Genomic DNA, 20495 nt, shown 5'->3' on the forward strand with positions numbered 1-20495 from the left:
CTTTTTTAATTTAATCTTAAATGTGATAAAATTAAATCAAAAAAGAAGCAAAAATGCTATGGGCTTTGTCTTGGCTGTGGGAGGCCCTTCACATTATGGGAAACATGTTTGGATCATGGAAATTGGGTCTCATTTGGAAGAAAAACATTTTTGATCAATGTTGATTTCATGCATTTTCCCAAAATTTAGCCAACTTCAACAAGGCATAAATCCCTCAATTTTTATCATATGAAGGAGTTCTTGTACTTTTTGGAAACCTCAAAGATTCCTCTAACCAATGTCTTTTGTCTCATATCAAAATGATTTTCCATGCTCCTTGTGTGTCCTTTTGAAAAAAGTGACTTTTTGTTGACTTTGAAAATGACATGTAATGTCTTGGTGCATATTTTCCAAATGGTGAATCTAATGACCATGGGACCAATTGCATTTGAAGGATAATTGAATTTCCTTCAAAATGAGATTTGGTTTGAATTTTTTGGATGAAGGATGAGAGAGTTATGACCAGTCAAAGTTCAGTTGACTTTTTAGGAGAAAACCCTAATTCTGAAACTTAGGGTTTTGTTGATTTTTGATCTTTCCTTGATGAATTATGATCAACCAATGATCAAATGATGAATCCTTTGACAAAATATGGATATTGACAAAAAATTTCATTTTTGACCGTCTGTTGACTTTTTTGGTCAAACGGGTCATCTGTTGACTGTTTGAGCTGCTGACTGTGCGTCTGAGCGAATTGAAATTTGAAAATTTGTATGGTGGTACTTTGAGATATATGGAGGTCCATGAAATCCATTTGAGGTCTCAAAAACTTGTTCTCCTGAAAAAAACAAGAAACCTTAGTTAGGGACTGTTTGTGTAGGAGACAGTTAAGCGTACCTGATTTTTGTGCAGTGTTGAGTCTCTGCTAATCATGTGATATTCAGAAGACTTCTAGAACAAAAATCTTGGAATTTTGAAATGCAAAAGATTGATTTGATTGATGGTAGAAAACACGAAGAATTGCACTGTCAGCGGTTTTGACTGTCTACTGACCGTTCAGGTATTAATGTAGCAGTTAAGGTGAAAATTCAACACTCAAAGTTAATTTTTTCTGTTGTTTTTGTTTTGTGTTAATGATGAAAATTTATTTACATGAGTTGTTAGAAAAACACAGACATAATAAATAAATAATATATACTGTATGCGAGCAAAATTACCGATAATAACCCTGAAAATCATTTAATGCACAGAAAAATAAATATTTAACTGGCAGAAAACACACAAAATATTATCTTAATAATTAAACTACAGTACAACAGATAGTACGACATTTAATACTGACAGTACAAATATTACATACTATAATGAACAGTACGACGAGTAAACGGTACGTTATTAAAAAAATAAAAGATACGACAAACTTTAAGAATGACGATTAATAACCCAAGCTACAAATAATAACATGTAGATGATTGGGAGTGTAAACATCCCAGGTCCACATTTTTCAGGACTATCCAGACAGAAGAAGGACATGATTACCACCACGACGATGACCATAAGAAAACACGTTTCCATCCGCTTCCCCATTTTGCCGGGGAAGAAGAGAGAATGAATATGAAGTAGAAATTTGAGAGATGAATTAGAATTTGATGTGAGATTTTATGAAAAAATGAGAGGTATTTATAGAATGAAAAGAAGGATAGAGACGTTGGGGAATGAAGTGATTCCGTACAAAACGGGAAAATTTGAGTGGAAGTAGGATTTGAAAGAAAGTGTATGATAGTGTTGGAAAAAAGAGATGTATAGAATAAAGTTAGGATTTGATTTTGAAAGAAAGAGATTTGAAAAGAGATGAAAAGATTTTGAAAATAATGGAATATAGTACAAAAATTAGTGGGAAACAAAAATTAATAATAATTTACTTGTTACCAGTACAGTCCAAATCCCCGGACTCTGCGCCTGCAAAAGATTTAATTTTGTACCAATTGCGTCAGTACTATTTATCTGTAAATAAATCTCAAATAAATAGCGTGTGTGAAGTAATAAACTGTAATTGGCGTTTGCGTAAGAATAAATTCAACAGCGAGCCAAGATACCGTATAAGAAAAATTCTAAAAACCAAGTATTCATAAATCAGGATATTAAAATCCAAGATTATATGAAGCTCTAAATTTTTAGATTGAAGTTTTTTTCTTGAAAAAAGATGCGGGCAAATTTTGGGGTATAACAGTTGCCCCTATTCAATCTTCTTAAACCTGAAGAGATTGTTTGAAATTTGAAGGTAGAAGATGATTGAATATATTATATGCCTTGAAAATTTGCACTTACCTCCACCGGAAGTGATGTTGGAAATTGCATTTGAAGGTTGTCTGAGAAATGTTGTTGGCAGATTGAAACATTACCTGAGATGGGCTTTCAGATGCCATCTGGCAGATGTATTTGATGGTTTGTTCACCAGAATGAATCCATTGATTATATCTTGATGAAGGATTTGAAAACCTTTGCGTTGGCTGTTTTGGAACCGTCCGAGGTTACCGTTTTAAGTCTTGAGGCTGATCGTTACGGAACTTGTCCAAAGTTTTTCCGCTTTAGATTTTGAAAGTTGATCGTTGTGGAACCGTCTAAGGTATCAACTTTAGATCTTTGATGATAGATTGTTGTGGAACCGTCTGAGGTATCAGCTTTAGATCTTTGATGGTAGATCGTTCTGGAACTGTCTGAGGTATCAGCTTTAGATCTTCGATGGTAGATCATTGTGGAACCGTCTGAGGTATCGACTTAGATATGTGTTGCTTGTTTTTGAGTTGATAGGTGATTTGGAAAGAGAGATCTCTTCAGAATGAATCTTTGGCTGATTATATCTGAGAGGACTGCTGGTCTGAATAGAATTCAGGGGAACACTGCATGTGATTGAGAATATCTTTGCTGAAGATATCCGTCTGCCTGGAAAAAAAATCAAGTTAATGATATGCAATGTTTATGATGTATGTAATGTATGAGATTCTCGAACTAAAGGAGAAATATGCATATTATGTATGCGTTTGTCATGAAACATTATATGCTGTGTATGAATATGCGTATGATATATGATGTATGATGTATGTTGTATGATGTATGACTTATGCAGTCTTGAGCGTATCAAGCTTCTGGTTGGGAAAATAAATGACGGCATTGTGATTGCTGATGATTTTTTGTCGTCTTGTTTGAATACCCTCGGCTGGGGACCTTCTTTGAGAACCAAGGTGCTCTGTTGAAGGATCTTTGACTACCGCTCGGGGATGGAAGGTATTTGAAAATTCTTACTTTGATGCCCTTTAAAGTGGGAATGAGGAAGATGCATAATCCTCCGATGCACTATTTGACCAAGTCCTGGTGTGGAGATCACACCTTTTAGGGATAGCAACCTGGAACAGCCCTGCTGGGGAATAAGATTTCTCGGATTACTTTGTTGGAGAGAAAAATCTCATTGAGGAATTTGCTGAGAAATGCACTTATGTAGGGGATTTCTCTTCTGATGCTGGTTTCGGGATGATGTCCAAATGATTGGGACATTACCTGAATGCTATTCCTGTTTTTTCTGGTAAACATCAATCATATTCAAATGCACATGTTCATTCAAAATTATCATTGGGACGTTTACGTATTCAAAACAGAAAAAGTGAAAATGTTAATTTTTTAGCCTGAGCTGCATTGATTTTTTGAAAAAGAGCCATGATAGGCTGATTGGTACAAGGAGACAGAAATCCTAGTAGTAGGAAATTGTCATAAAGCTTTGAAAAATATTTATAAAGAGAAATAGCTATGTGAAAACAATCCAGTCAAGTTTCAATTCTGCTATTGCCAATCTGTCTTCGAGCATCTCATTCCTCACTTGTTGGAAGAAAGTAATTGGACTGATCGGTGTTTTTGATGTGTTGAATCTTGAAGGTGAGTAGGCAGCTGAACGGAACATAGTTGTACACTTTATTCCCTAACTTTTGCCTAGGCTGCCTTTTTAGGTTTTCAGCCTACCGGGATAATATTTATTTAGTCTCTAATTTTTGCCTGGATCGCCTTTTCAGGTTTTTAATCCACCGAGACGCTCATTTTTTGCCTAAATTGCCCTTTCAGGTTTTCAACTTAGCGAGCTTTTCTTCAAGCGAAGTACTTTTTGACTATGTCCGCATTCATAGGGTGTGGGAAATCCTCGCCATCCATAGTGGTAAGCAACATGGCGCCGCCGGAGAATATTTTCTTGATTACAAACGGTCCCTCATAAGTGGGAGTCCACTTGCCCCTGGGGTCACCTTGTGGTAGGATGATGCGTTTGATAACCAAGCCACCGGTTTAGTATGTCTGACTTTTGACTTTCTTGTTGAAGGCTTTGATCATACGCTTTTGGTACAACTGACCATGACAAATAGCTGCGAGTCTCTTCTCATCAATCAAGTTTATCTGGTCCAACCGAGTCTGAATCCAATCATCTTCATCTAGATTAGCTTCTTTCATAATCCTTAGGGAAGGAATCTGAACTTCGATTGGAAGAACTGCCTCCATACCGTAGACTAAGGAGAATGGAGTTGCCCCTGTTGAAGTACGCGCAGATGTGCGATAACCATGAAGAGCAAAAGGTAACATCTCATGCCAGTCTTTGTAGGTTACTGTCATCTTTTGTATGATTTTCTTGATATTCTTATTGGCAGCTTCCACCACGCCATTCATCTTTGGTCGATATGGAGAGGAATTATAATGTTTGATCTTGAATTGTGTGCAGAGTTCAGTAATCATTCTGTTGTTTAGATTTGTGCCATTGTCTGTGATGATCCTTTCAGGGATGCCATACCGACAAATAAGATTGTGCTTGATAAACCGGGCCACAACATTCTTGGTGACTGAAGCAAATGAAACTGCTTCTACCCATTTTGTGAAGTAATCAATAGCGACCAGGATAAAACAATCTCCGTTGGAGGCAGTAGGCTTGATTTCTCCAATCATATCAACACCCCACATTGCAAAAGGCCAAGGAGCTGTCAGGACGTTTAACGGGACTGGAGGTACATGTACTTTGTCGGCATATATCTGGCATTTGTGACAAGTTTTGGAGTGATGATGGCAGTCTGTCTCCATGGTAGACCAGTAATAACCTGCTCTTAGGATCTTTTTAGCCATTGTATGTCCACTTGAATGAGTACCAAAGGCACCATCGTGTATGTCTTCCATAATCTGTTATGCTTCCTTCTTGTTTACACAACGAAGTAAAGTCGAGTCATGGTTGCGTTTGTGTAAGGTTCCATTACTTAGAAAGAATTTGGCAGCAAATCTTCTTAGAAACTTTCTGTCGTTAATGGATGCCCCTTCAGGGTACTCCTGAGCTTCGAGATATCTTTTTACTTCATGGAACCATGGATTTTCTTCCGTTCCTTCGGCATTGATCTCGTGGCAATAGGCTGGTTCATCCTGTCTGTAAATGGTGATCATCGGCGCCTCATTGTCCCACCTGACCTTGAACATGGATGACATGGTAGCTAAGGCATCAGCTAGTTGATTTTCTTCACGTGGGATGTGTTCAAAAGTGATTTCTTCAAAGTAAGGAATCAAACTCAGCACATATTCTTTGTATGGAATTAGGTTTGGGTGTTTCGTGTCCCATTCCTCTTTGACTTGATAAATCACAAGCGCCGAGTCTCCGTAAACCTCCAAGAACTTAATTCTCAGATCGATTGCAGCTTTGAGACCTAGAATACATGCTTCGTACTCGGCTATATTGTTAGTGCAGTTGAAGCATAATCTGGCAGTGAATGGTGTATAACCTCCTGCAGGGGAAATGATCACAGCTCCGATTCCATTGCCAAGTGCATTAGAAGCTCCATCAAAAACCATAGTCCATCGGGATCCTGGCTCGGGTCCTTCTTCCGGTCCTGGTTTCTCGTAGTCAGTGACTAGCATAATGTCTTCATCCGGGAAGTCAAAGTTTAATGCTTGATAATCATCCACTGCTTGATGAGCCAGATGATCAGCTACCACACTTCCTTTGATTGCTTTTTGTGAAGTGTACTGAATGTCATACTCTGTTAAGATCATTTGCCATCTCGCTATTCTTCCAGAGAGAGCAGGTTTTTCGAACACATACTTGATAGGATCCATTTTGGAGATCAGGAAAGTGGTGTGATTTAGCATATACTGTCTTAGTCGGCGAGCCGCCCATGCTAAGGCACAACAAGTTTTCTCGAGTAGTGAGTATCTTGTTTCACAATCGGTAAAATTTTTGCTAAGATAGTAGATTGCATGCTCCTTTCGGCCGGACTCGTCATGTTGCCCCAGTACACACCCCATTGAATCTTCTAACACAGTTAGGTACATTATCAGAGGTCTTCCTTCCACAGGTGGTAACAAGATTGGCGGTTTTTGGAGATACTCTTTGATCTTATCAAAGGCTAAGTAGCATTTGTCATTCCATCTTTCCACTTGATCTTTCTTCAACAGTTTGAAGATCGGCACACAAGTAGTAGTCATATGGGCAATAAATCTGGCGATGTAATTCAGACGTCCCAAGAATCCTCTGACTTGTTTCTCGGTACGGGGTATAGGCATTTCTTGAATGGCTTTGACTTTGGCAGGATCAACCTCAATACCTTTGCTGCTGACGATGAAACCTAAGAGTTTGCCGGATCTTACTCCAAAGGTACACTTGTTTGGGTTCAGTCGCAACCTGTATTTCTTGAGTCTGTCAAACAGCTTGTGTAGATGACCCAGATGTTCTTCTTCGGTGTTGGATTTTGCAATCATATCATCGACATAAACCTCTATCTCCTGATGAATCATATCATGGAACAGAGCTACCATTGCACGATGATATGTAGCTCCTGCATTCTTTAAACCAAAGGGCATTACTTTGTAACAAAAGGTTCCTCAAGGTGTTGTGAAGGTTGTTTTTTCCATGTCTTCGGGTGCCATCTTGATTTGATTGTACCCTGAGAATCCATCCATGAAGGAGAATACCTTGCATTGTGCGGTATTGTCAACCAGTACATCGATGTAAGGTAAAGGGAAATCATCTTTGGGGCTTGCCCGATTCAGATCTCTGTAGTCTACACACATTCTGACTTTCCCGTCTTTTTTAGGCACAGGCACTATGTTAGCTATCCAAGGAGGATAACTCACAACTTTCAGAAAGCCAGCATTGAATTGCTTCTCAACCTCGTCTTTGATCTTCTTTGACATATCGGGCCTACTCCTCCGTAGTTTCTGCTTGACTGGAGTGCTACCTTCTTTGATTGGCAGGCGATGAACCACAATGTCCGTGTCAAGGCCAGGCATATCTTCATAGGACCAGGCGAATATCTCAACATAGTCTTGTAACATTTGAATCAGTCTTTTCTTGACACTGTCTTCTAGACCAGCCCCTATCTTGACTTCTTTCTTTTCTTCGTCGCTGCCCAAGTTGATAACCTCAATTGGTTCTTCATGCGGCTGTATAGTCTCTTCTTCTTGTTCTAGCAGCCTTGCAAGTTCTCTTGGCACTTCACAATCTTCCTCACTTTCGTCCTCAGTTTGGTAGATCGGATTTTCAAAGTCATGACGGGCAATAGCAGAATCGTTATCAACTGGATCCAATGTGAATGTGAATATGCATTTATTTATGTGGGTGTGTGTAAGAAAACATAGCTATTTGAAAAAATGAATAAAGCAAAGAAAGAAAAAGGATCACAAAATTTGAATATGCAAACGTCCCGTGATTTTATTGAATGAACATGATCATGATATGACAAACCCTTATAAAAAGGACCAGTGTGCTTCAGGCATGGCACACGGCTTTCAAGTTCATGGTTCGATAGTACAGGAACCATTTTTATCTTTGAACAATATAAACAACGAAAACAGGAAATTGCATTTACTCCTGATAAAAGGAGATCACATCCTCAGCTTCCTAGTTGTTCAATCCATTGTTGTGAGCAGGGAGTATCCAGCTACTCCAGTTGCAATTGTCTTCTTCATCTTCCACAACATTGATTTCTTCGGTGGGGAAATGAGCTGGTGATCTTTCGGGATAAGTAATATACTCTGCTGGATACGAGAGCCCAGGCTGAGATATCTCTGTTGGCTGAGCGAGATGCTCGATAAGGTCGTCCCTTCCAGTCGGGATGATGTTTTGGATAGAGACTTGTGCATTCTGGTGAGTGGTGTACTCTGACAGAAAATAACCCTCGTTATTTGGTATTTCCCAGGCTTCTTTAGGAGTGAAATTGTCTTCGCAATGTTCGTCCCATCCAGTTGGGACAATGTTTTCAATGGCGACTTGTGAGCTCGGAGGAGCGGAATATTTCACCATAAAGTCATATTTGCCGCTTGGCTCTCCTAGCGTATCCCAAACTTCTTTAGGTGGACTTTGATATTGCTCAGTGATGGAACTTGTGAAACTTTTGCCATTTTCAAATTGATCATCCCATCCAGTTGGGGTAATGTCTTCCATAGCAATAAAAGAACTCTGAGGTGCGGTATATTTTACTAGAAAATCATACCCGCCGCTTGGTTCTCCCAAAGTATCCCAAACTCCCATGGGAAGGGGTGGAACTTCATTTGGATATGGCTGAATGATATGGTTCAAGAACACTCCATCGTCTTCAATAGCATTTACTCCTTGGCTGATGAAATGTGACATTAATCCTCTAGAACGAGGACTTTGATCGTTCTTTTGATTTCCATTAGCATAGCCCAGGCCTAGTTTGTCGGACTTGTAAGGTATATCGAGGAGTTGTCCCCATACTGTGCAACCACCTTTTTCGATCACAGCTTTGGCATCTTTGAGGGAAGCCATAGTTGGAGTTACTTCTGTAGTTGGAGTGGCAGAAATATGTTTGGTAGTAGAGACATCTGGAGAGACCACCTCAAAAGATTGGCAGGGAGTTTCGATGAACTCGTCATCCAACTCAACATACTTGGAGTTGCTCAGGTGACTAACCACATATTCCTCTTCGCCATAAACTGTGACAATCTTTCCTTTTACTGGATACTTCAACTTCTGATGCAGGGTAGAAGTTACAGCATTTGCCCCATGTATCCAAGGGCGTCCTAGTAAACAGGAATATGCTGGGTGAATTTCCATTACGTAAAAGGTAGAATCAAAGATTTGAGAGCCCACTCTGATTGGGAGATTCACCTTTCCATACACTATTCTTGTTGACCCGTCGAAGGCTCTTACCACAACATCGCTTGGTTGCAACACAATTCCCTCGAAGTCAAGCTTTTCTAGTACTGTTTTTGGTAACACGTTCAAAGAGGAACCGTTATCTACCAGCACATGAGATAGAGTGGTGCCATTACATTCAATGGAGATGTGTAGGCCATTATTCACTGTTCGATTGGCAACACAATTTTCAAATTGATCGACTGAAATCTCTTGTGGTACATGTGCAGCTTTCAGGAACTTCATCAGGGCTTTGGCATGAGCTTCTGAATACTTTAGCAGGGACAGCATTGAGATTTTTGAAGCAGTGTGCCCTAGTTGTTCAACAATATTGTAATCACTTTTGCAGATGATTTTCAATATTTCCTCCATTTCTTGCTTTGATGGATCTTCAACAGTGGCTTCCGCCGGTATTTGAATTGGTTCAACTTGTGACTCTTTGCCTCGAGCGTCGATATCTTGATTAGGAATTGGGACCTGGACTGGATTAGTAGCAACATTTGGAGAAATTTCTGGTGAAAAGATCCTTCCACTTCTCGTAATCTTACTAGTACCCACAATATTATCAACCGTTGGAGTAGTAAAATTCACAGCTTCTTCAGTCAAGGTATCTTGCTTAACTCCATGGACATAAACATTAGTGTCATAACTCCACGGGACAGCTTTGTCTGAAGAGTATGGAAATGGAGTCGGACTAGTGATGATGACGGATGCCACTTTGGATGTAGCAGAAATTTTGAAAGGAGTTTTGGTAGGGATTTTCAATGGTATGTTGGAAACCACTAAGACATCCTCTATTCTCATCCCATTTGAAAAGACTTCATATAAAACGTCCATGGAAGGTAGCCTCTCAAACATAATGATACGACGATCCATCCACTTTTGAATTCCCATTCTCAGATTTTCACAACCATTGGGTAGGTGTGCGCAATAAAAGCAATCAGGGTCACAACCTGGAAAGTAACCAGCTTGGATTAGCTTTCTTTTGACTTCAAGGAGCGGAGTTGACAATTCCCTCACATCATAGATGTAAACAGTGTCTATGATAGCGTTAATGGTTTTGTCGTGCTTCGGCATAGGTGCAGTGATGACATTTGGAGTCTCTGGAGGATCGAACTCAATTTCCCCAACATCTATCATGTCTTATATTTTATTTTTCAGGGCCCTATAGTGATCTGTATCATGTCCTGGACAGTTAGAGTGATACGCACATGTTGCATCGGGGCGATAACTTGGAGAGGAAGTGTTGACATTTTTTGGAGGGTCTTTTAATGTGATCAGATCTACTTTTAACAAATGCTGCAATGCTTGAGAGATTGGCATATTGATTCTGGTGAAATTTCTTCTTGGTGAATCTGGTCGACGCGTATATTTTGGCGGTTGATCTTTTTGAGGTGCAGATGCGGAGATCAGAACTGCCCCTACAGATTGGTGATGTTCATTTTTGCGACCTTTCTGACTGTGCATTGTGTTGACTTCATTTCTCCCACTGATGGGCCTTTTTGTAGTACCAGAGGAAGAGCCTATTTGAATTTTTCCATTTTGAATGCCGCTTTCGACACGTTCTCCAGTTAATATCAGGTCGGTGAAACTTGATGATGAGCATTCCAGTAAATGACTATAGAAAGGGCCAGTTAAAGTGCCTATGAACATGTCGACCAGCTCGCGATCAGATAAGGGTGGTTGAACCCTTCCAGCCAGATCTCTCCACTTTTGTGCATATCCTTTGAAACTTTCTTTTGGTGCCATAGACATGCCCCTTAGTTGAGTACAGGTTGGTGCAAGGTCAGCATTGTATTGATACTGTTTGTAAAAAGCAGCAGCTAAATCTTCCAGGTATGAACTTTTGTACTTTCCAGTTGGTAGTACCACTCGAGTTGTGTACCCGACAGACTTTCATGGAAGAAATGAATCCACAATTTGTTATCTGCCGTATGAGGTTGTATCTTCCTCACATAGGATCTCAAATGTAGTTTTGGGCAAGAAACTCCATCATATTTTGCAAAGACAGGAACTTTGAACTTTGGAGGGATAACAATATCTGAGACGAGTCCCAGATCATCGAAATCTAATCCAGGTATTTTTTGTATCTCCATAGCTTTCATGCGTTCTTCCAACTGCTGGTATTTGTCATCATCCTGTTCGTCTCCAGAATGATAATCTTCTTCATTAGAAGAGAGAGAGAGGGTTTGGCAGAACCCTGGTTGCTGTGATTGTCTCCTTGTTCACCATCACCGACTATTTCAGGGATCGGTGGCTTTTTGGACCTTTTGACTGGGATTTTGATCTTCCTTTTCAGGTGACTCAAGCCTACAGATCCTTTGGGCTTCTTTTTCTTCTTGATTATCAGGGCTTTCAGTTCTTGTTGCCCCTTTGCCAGCTCCAGAATTGCTACCTGAACTTGGGCGTTCTGTGCTTCGAGATTCTTGATGCTTGTTTCAGATTCCATCTCTTCTAACTGAAATAAACAGCGAGGAGATGAGAAATATGTCATGTGAACCTGTTATGCAATGCTTATGAATGAAATGCATATGCAATGTTTTCAAGGATCTTAGAATTTAGATTTGTTAAAACAAAGAAGAAACAAACATTTATTAGTTAAACAATTTATTTATTTTTTCTTTTCTTTGCCTCATTCGGGCTTACAAAACAAAAATAAAGAAAATGAAGGATCCCTCAGGTCTCCCATGGACGCTTTCTCTTTGCACCCAGGAATGTGTTGATCTGCTGTTCTTCTTGGAGTTGTCCGGTGAGCTCCAATACTTTCCTCTCATAGTCTTGACAGTGTGCTTTGAAGGTGTCTCTTTCCTCTTTTAGTTGAACCCAAGATTTCTGCAACTCTTCCAGGCCAGTTGGCATATCCGGATGTAGAATAACTCGAGGTTCGTCTCCTTCAACTTCTGGCTCAATAGTTACAGGTAGAATAGCGGGATATGGCATGATGAACTTCTGAGCATGAGTACGCACCCATCTGAGGTAAGGTTCCATAGGAATAGAGTTCCATTGCCCTAAAGTTTTGCTTTCTATTCTATAGACACTGCCCCACGCATGTATAAACCTTCGTCGATGTCTGTGGGAATCATCCTCGTAATCAAACACAATGCCACGGATAATCATGTCGTGAGGACCGTTTCTTCGGGCATATCCGAATTGGCGTAAAGCTAAAGAGGGATTGTAAGTGATGCCTCCCTTGATACCAAGGAGTGGCACTTTAGGGTACTCTCCACAATGGTCAATGATAGTAATGTCTCTCTAAAAGAAGTTGTTCCACCGGATATCTGAATGAGACAAAGACATAATCCTGCGAGACCATTGCATCCTTTGTTCATTTTTCAACACTGATCGGGGAAGGTGTAATGTAAACCATCTAGCCAGTAGTGGTACACAACACATAAGAGTTCCTCGTTTCTTCATGGTACGAGTGTGTAGAGAATGTAGAATGTCTCCCAACAAGGTTGGTACCGGGTTACGGGTTAAGAAAAGGTTGATAATGTGCATACTTATGAACTGGTCGGGATTAGGGAATAAAACCAACCCATAGATCAAAAGAGCCACAACCTCCTCAAAAGCTGGATAACTTTTGTTTTTTAGTAGTAATCGAGCCTTTTCCATTAAGAACTTAGCAAGCAAACCCTGGATTCCACTCTTTGTTTCCCAATTGGACTCGATTTCTGACTTTCGCAAATGTAAGGCAGCAACAATGATTTCAGGTTTTGGAATCCTTTCTAAACCAGTGAAAGGTAATTGATCTCGAACAGGTAATCCAATTAGTTCAGAAAACTCTTCCAAGGTGGGTACTAACTGGTAATCAGGAAAGGTAAAGCAATGATGTTCGGGATCAAAGAACTGGAACAGGACCCGTATCATGTCTTCTTCAAATTTTGAGGTAACCAAATGGAGTAGATGACCGTGCTTTTCGTTGAATTGAGCATTCCTGGGAAATTCTGATATTAAGTCCTTAAGTTCAGATGGTACTGTTGAGATGTTGATTCGGATGTAATCTCTGGTGGCGGGAGCCATTACCTGCAATAGCAGAACAAAGGTAAACTCTTCGATCCTTGAAATGATTAGTGAGAAAATGATATGCTTATGATGCTTATGATGTTATGATGTCAAACATGTGGCACACACAAACAAAACAAACAATAGCCTTAGGTTTAAAGGCTTGCATGAAGTTCATAGGTGATACCCTCCCCACTGAAGTTGGGTTGGTTAAAACCTATCCTAGAATAGTATTCAGGTTCTATGATCCTTGGAGACAACATCTCAATGCGGCGCTCGACTCGGCCGATCAAAATATTCCTCGAGGATAGCTAACTTCGATCAATTTCAAAGCTAGCCACTTAATAGGCCACAAGACAAGTTCAACTAAAGGTTCTAAGACAAATTAGTGTTTAATGACATTTCAGAAGCCTAACATACTCCTTGATCGTTTTCAAGGGACATTAGTATAAACCAAAGTATCGCACTAATGGTGACTACCAGATCAACCGTATCGGTACATGCCGTACAGTTTCCTTGGTCTATTGTCACATACTTAAGGTATCTCGAGATTCAGGTTAGAATCTTTCACACAAGCAAAATACCCAACAAACCTTTGAAAAATAGAGAAATCAAGTCAAGCAATTGAAAACATCGAAGTGATCTAAACTCTAAAGGTAACCCCTTTTGAAAACATTTTGTTTTTAGAAATTAAGATCCCCAGCAGAGTCGCCAGTTCTGTCGCCCTCGGTTTTTTACCGTACCTCTCGCGGAGAGATACACGAACTGACTCTTTTCTTTCTGCTTTTTGTGTTTTTGAAAATCAGAGAGTCGCCACCGACTTTTATTTTATCCAATTAAGGAAAGGTTTATAAAAGAAACAGAAAAATACCTTGAAGAAATTCTGGGTAAGGGGGTAAGTTATACAAAGGGAAGGTGTTAGCACCCTTTGTATCCATGGTTATCCATGGGCTCTTAATTTGCTTAGCTCACTTGTTTTGAATCACTTTTCTATTGCCTTGAAATGCTTGTATGTGGTTTCAAATACCTTTGTAAATTGAGTTTGTAATGATCCTTGTGCGGATGTATACAAAGTGTTTTATCTTTTGAAAGATGTTTTGAAAAGAACGTTAACTTCGTAATGATCCTTGTTTGGATATATACCAAGTATTGTCTTTTTTGAAAGTTTTATTTTGAAAAACAATGATATATGAGAGATTTGTTTGTTTTGATCTAAGCAAGCAAATTAGGAGGTCTACCCTAAGTTATAAGGTCTTTTCCTATTTCCTTTAGAAAATTCTCCTTTCACCGGATGTAAACGAAAGTTCGATTTTGCATTTGAAACAGTTGAATTTGATTTTGATTTTGAAAAGAGTAAAAGAGGGATTACCCTAAGAGGTGCAAGTGTGATTGTGTTTTGATTCAAATATTTTATCTTTGAAGTTAGTGACCTAACGCTTCAATTTTTATCTTTGACATACACGCAATTTTATATGTACTGGAATTAAAATGCGGAAATGTAAAATGTGGAAAGTAAATCTACGCTATTACATCGATTGAGCGGGAAATGTAAACTACGCTATTTACATGAATTTGACAACCTATACACTTGATCTAGGAATTTAAATTGCAAGAAAATAAAAGAAATATTTTTGGATTTTTTTATGATTGATTTTAATTAGAATTAATGCATGATTAATTTAATTAAAATGAGAAAAAGATGGAAATAAAATTTAAACCTAAAAAATTAAGTTTGAAATATGTTCAAAATGCTTGTCAATTAATTTTAAAAACAAAACTAATTTTTTTTGGAATTTTTGAAGTTGTTTTTGAAATTATTAAGTTAAATAATCATATAATTATACAAATAATTACACAAATAATTAAAACTTAAAGAGAAAATTATCCTAAATATGTACAAAATTAGCTTATAATATATAAACTATATTTAATATAAAGAACAATTTTTTTTGATTTTTTTGATTGGTTAAAATAATTAAGAAGCAAATATATATAAATATACTAATTAATTATATAAAATATTTTAATATTTAAGAAAAAATAAAATATTTTATGTCAAAAAATAATAGATTATTTTAGAAACCTAAAAATATTTTTATTATATTTTTTTGATTTTTGAAACTATTTTAAATTAATTTTATAAAGAAAATAAAATAAAATAGAAAATATATATAACAATGATCAGGTGTGGTGGATAATAGAGTCTATAGCATGGACTGGCAAGGCTAGAGCGTTGGATTTGGAATTAATGAAATCTAATGGCTGAGATCATAGAGCTCATGATAAGATAGTGGAAAGCAACGCATGTGATTGGTCCGAGTTTTAAACACACGCGCGCGCAAACCAACCAACCAGGGCAAGCCACGTCTTCGTCTTCAACCTTCAGACTCCTCTTTTAACAGCGTTTGTTTTCAAAAAGCGCTGTAATATGTGAGCATCAATCCTGCAAAATAACGAATAGGGGTAAACGTGCATAGAAATTTTTCGCGACATATCCATTTGATTCGTTATGTTCCACTGAATTCAACCATGCCTTTAATTTAGTCTAATTTTGCCTCTAACGAAAAACCCTAAAATAAGGTTCAAGAACCCTAAAATGGTAATTGCTCGTATAGGTGTCCAAACTTCAATTAAGTTTCCAGAAACGTTCAGAGCACCTATCTAAACATAAATATGCATCTACATCGTGCTAAACATGCATGTATGATTGAATTCGAGTCAGTTTTGGTTTGAACAAACCGTGAGCTCTAGTGGGTGATTCTGAGTGTTTCAAGGATTGCAATCGATCTGGATAGATTCAGTGATGTTCAAGGATTGTGTTTGAGTGTTTATTTTGTATTGAAAGTGGCTTAAACTCAGAATTCGAATTTTGAATTTCTTTGAAAAGTTTCAAGTGATTACAAGTATGTTACAAGCATATGTCTGGTTCTCAATTCGTCTCTCCTTGTTTACTGAAGTGTTCTAGCCATTATATAAGCATTGAAGTGCTTTTGTTGAATTTTGGAATTTTTTAACATATGTAGCTTTGAATTCAAGCAACCATGGCTTGATTTTTCCACACCTCTTGCTCTTAGGCCTGCTGTACTTCTCTTGCTGCAGAGCTTTGAATGTTCTTTGATGACTCATGCTTAGAAACTAAGTTACATATTAACCTTCCATTTTCCTTTTTTAATTTAATCTTAAATGTGATAAAATTAAATCAAAAAAGAAACAAAAATGCTATGGGCTTTGTCTTGGTCGTGGGATGCCCTTCACATTATGGGAAACATGTTTGGATCATGGAAATTGGGTCTCATTTGGAAGAAAAACATTTTTTATCAATGTTGATTTCATGCATTTTCCCAAAATTTAGCCAACTTCAACAAGGCATAAATCCCTCAATTTTTATCATATGAAGGAGTTCTTGTACTTTTTGGAAACCTCAAAGAGTCCTCTAACCAATGTCTTTGGTCTCATATCAAAATGATTTTCCATGCTCCTTGTGTGTCCTTTTGAAAACAGTGACTTTTTGTTGACTTTGAAAATGACCTGTAATGTCTTGGTGCATATTTTCCAAATTGTGAATCTAATGACCATGGGACCAATTGCATTTGAAAGATAATTGAATTTCCTTCAAAATGAGCTTTGGTTTGAATTTTTTGGATGAAGGATGAGAGAGTTATGACCAGTCAAAGTTCAGTTGATTTTTTAGGAGAAAACCCTAATTTTGAAACTTTGGGTTTTGTTGATTTTTGATCTTTCCTTGATGAATTATGATCAACCAATGATCAAATGATGAATCCTTTGACAAAATATGGATGTTGACACAAAATTTCATTTTTGACTGTCTGTTGACTTTTTTGGTCAAACGGGTCGTCTGTTGACTGTTTGAGCTGCTGACTGTGCGTCTGAGCGAATTGAAGTTTGAAAATTTGTATGGTGGTACTTTGAGATATATGGAGGTCCATGAAATCCATTTGAGGTCTCAAAAACTTGTTCTCCTGAAAAAAAACAAGAAACCCTATTTAGGGACTGTTTGTGTAGGAGACAGTTAAGCGTACCTGATTTTTGTGCAGTGTTGAGTCTCTGCTAATCATGTGATATTCAGAAGACTTCTAGAACAAAAATCTTGGAATTTTGAAATGCAAAAGATTGATTTGATTGATGGTACAAAACACGAAGAATTGCACTGTCAGCGGTTTTGACTGTCTACTGACCGTTCAGGTATTAATGTAGCAGTTAAGGTGAAAATTCAACAGTCAAAGTTAATTTTTTCTGTTGTTTTTGTTTTGTGTTAATGATGAAAATTTATTTACATGAGTTGTTAGAAAAACACAGACATAATAAATAAATAATATATACTATATGCGAGCAAAATTACCGATAATAACCCTGAAAATCATTTAATGCACAGAAAAATAAATATTTAACTGGCAGAAAACACACAAAATATTATATTAATAATTAAACTACAGTACAATAGATAGTACGACATTTAATACTGACAGTACAAATATTACATACTATAATGAACAGTACGACGAGTAAACGGTACGTTATTAAAAAAATAAAAGATACGACAAACTTTAAGAATGACGATTAATAACCCAAGCTACAAATAATAACATGTAGATGATTGGGAGTGTAAACATCCCAGGTCCACATTTTTCAGGACTATGCAGACAGAAGAAGGACATGATTACCACCACGACGGTGATGACCATAAGAAAACACGTTTCCATCTGCTTCGCCATTTTGCCGGGGAAGAAGAAAGAATGAATATGAAGTAGAAATTTGAGAGATGAATTAGAATTTGATGTGAGATTTTATGAAAAAAATGAGAGGTATTTATAGAATGAAAAGAAGGATAGAGACGTTGGGGAATGAAGTGATTTCGTACAAAAAGGGAAAATTTGAGTGGAAGTAGGATTTGAAAGAAAGTGTATGATAGTGTTGGAAAAAAGAGATGTATAGAATAAAGTTAGGATTTGATTTTGAAAGAAAGAGATTTGAAAAGAGATGAAAAGATTTTGAAAATAATGGAATATAGTACAAAAATTAGTGGGAAGCAAAAATTAATAATAATTTACTTGTTACCAGTACAGTCCAAATCCCCGGACTCTGCGCCTGCAAAAGATTTAATTCTGTACCAATTGCGTCAGTACTATTTATCTGTAAATAAATCTCAAATAAATAGCGTGTGTGAAGTAATAAACAGTAATTGGCGTTTGCGTAAGAATAAATTCAACAGCGAGCCAAGATACCGTATAAGAAAAATTCTAAAAACCAAGTATTCATAAATCAGGATATAAAAATCCAAGATTATATGAAGCTCTTAATTTTTAGATTGAAGTTTTTTTCTTGAAAAAAGATGCGGGCAAATTTTGGGGTTTAACAGTTGCCCCTATTCAATCTTCTTAAACCTGAAGAGATTGTTTGAAATCTGAAGGTAGAAGATGATTGAATATATTATATGCCATGAAAATTTGCACTTACCTCCACCGGAAGTGATGTTGGAAATTGCATTTGAAGGTTGTCTGAGAAATGTTGTTGGCAGATTGAAACATTACCTGAGATGGGCTTTCAGATGCCATCTGGCAGATGTATTTGATGGTTTGTTCACCAGAATGAATCCATTGATTATATCTTGATGAAGGATTTGAAAACCTCTGCGTTGACTGTTTTGGAACCGTCCGAGGTTACCATTTTAAGTCTTGAGGTTGATCGTTACGGAACTTGTCCAAAGTTTTTCCGCTTTAGATTTTGAAAGTTGATCGTTGTGGAACCGTCTGAGGTATCAGCTTTAGATCTTTGATGATAGATCGTTGTGGAACCGTCTGAGGTATCAGCTTTAGATCTTAGATGGTAGATCGTTCTGGAACCGTCTGAGGTATCAGCTTTAGATCTTCGATGGTAGATCGTTGTGGAACCGTCTGAGGTATCGACTTAGATCTGTGTTGCTTGTTTTTGAGTTGATAGGTGATTTGGAAAGAGAGATCTCTTCAGAATGAATCTTCGGCTGATTATATCTGATTGGACTGCTGGTCTGAATAGAATTCAGGGGGACACTGCATGTGATTGAGAATATCTTTGCTGAAGATATCCATCTGCCTGGAAAAAAAATCAAGTTAATGATATGCAATGTTTATGATGTATGTAATGTATGAGATTCTCGAACTAAAGGAGAAATATGCATGTTATGTATGCGTTTGTCATGAAACATTATATGCTGTGTATGAATATGCGTATGATATATGATGTATGATGTATGTTGTATGATGTATGACTTATGCAGTCTTGAGCGTATCAAGCTTCTGGTTGGGAAAATAAATGACGGCATTGTGATTGCTGATGATTTTTTCTCGTCTTGTTTGAATACCCTCGGCTGGGGACCTTCTTTGAGAACCAAGGTGCTCTGTTGAAGGATCTTTGACTACCGCTCGGGGATGGAAGGTATTTGAAAATTCTTACTTTGATGCCCTTTAAAGTGGGAATGAGGAAGATGCATAATCCTCCGATGCACTATTTGACCAAGCCCTGGTGTGGAGATCACACCTTCTGGGGATAGCAACCTGGAACAGCCCTGCTGGGGAATAAGATTTCTCGGATTACTTTGTGGGAGAGAAAAATCTCATTGAGGAATTTGCTGAGAAATGCACTTATGTTGGGGATTTCTCTTCTGATGCTGGTTTTGGGATGATGTCCAAATGATTGGGACATTACCTGAATGCTATTCATGTTTTTTCTAGTAAACATCAATCATATTCAAATGCACATGTTCATTCAAAATTATCATTGGGACGTTTACCTATTCAAAACAGAAAAAGTGAAAATGTTAATTTTTTAGCCTGAGCTGCATTGATTTTTTGAAAAAGAGCCATGATAGGGTGATTGGTACAAGGAGACAAAAATCCTAGTAGTAGGAAATTGTCATAAAGCTTTGAAAAATATTTATAAAGAGAAATAGCTATGTGAAAACAATCCAGTCAAGTCTCAATTCTGCTATTGCCAATCTGTCTTCGAGCATCTCATCCCTCACTTGTTGGAAGAAAGTAATTGGACTGATCGGTGTTTTTGATGTGTTGAATCTTGAAGGTGAGTAGGCAGCTGAACGGAACATAGTTGTACACTTTATTCCCTAACTTTTGCCTAGGCTGCCTTTTCAGGTTTTCAGCCTACCGGGATAATATTTATTTAGTCTCTAATTTTTTCCTGGATCGCCTTTTCAGGCTTTCAATCCACCGAGACGCTCATTTTTTGCCTAAATTTCCCTTTTAGGTTTTCAACTTAGCGAGCTTTTCTTCAAGCAAAGTACTTTTTGACTATGTCCGCATTCACAAGGTGTGGGAAATCCTCGCCATCCATAGTGGTA

The sequence above is a fragment of the Vicia villosa genome, unplaced genomic scaffold, assembly GCF_029867415.1.
Source record: "Vicia villosa cultivar HV-30 ecotype Madison, WI unplaced genomic scaffold, Vvil1.0 ctg.002485F_1_1, whole genome shotgun sequence".
NCBI lineage: Eukaryota > Viridiplantae > Streptophyta > Magnoliopsida > Fabales > Fabaceae > Vicia > Vicia villosa.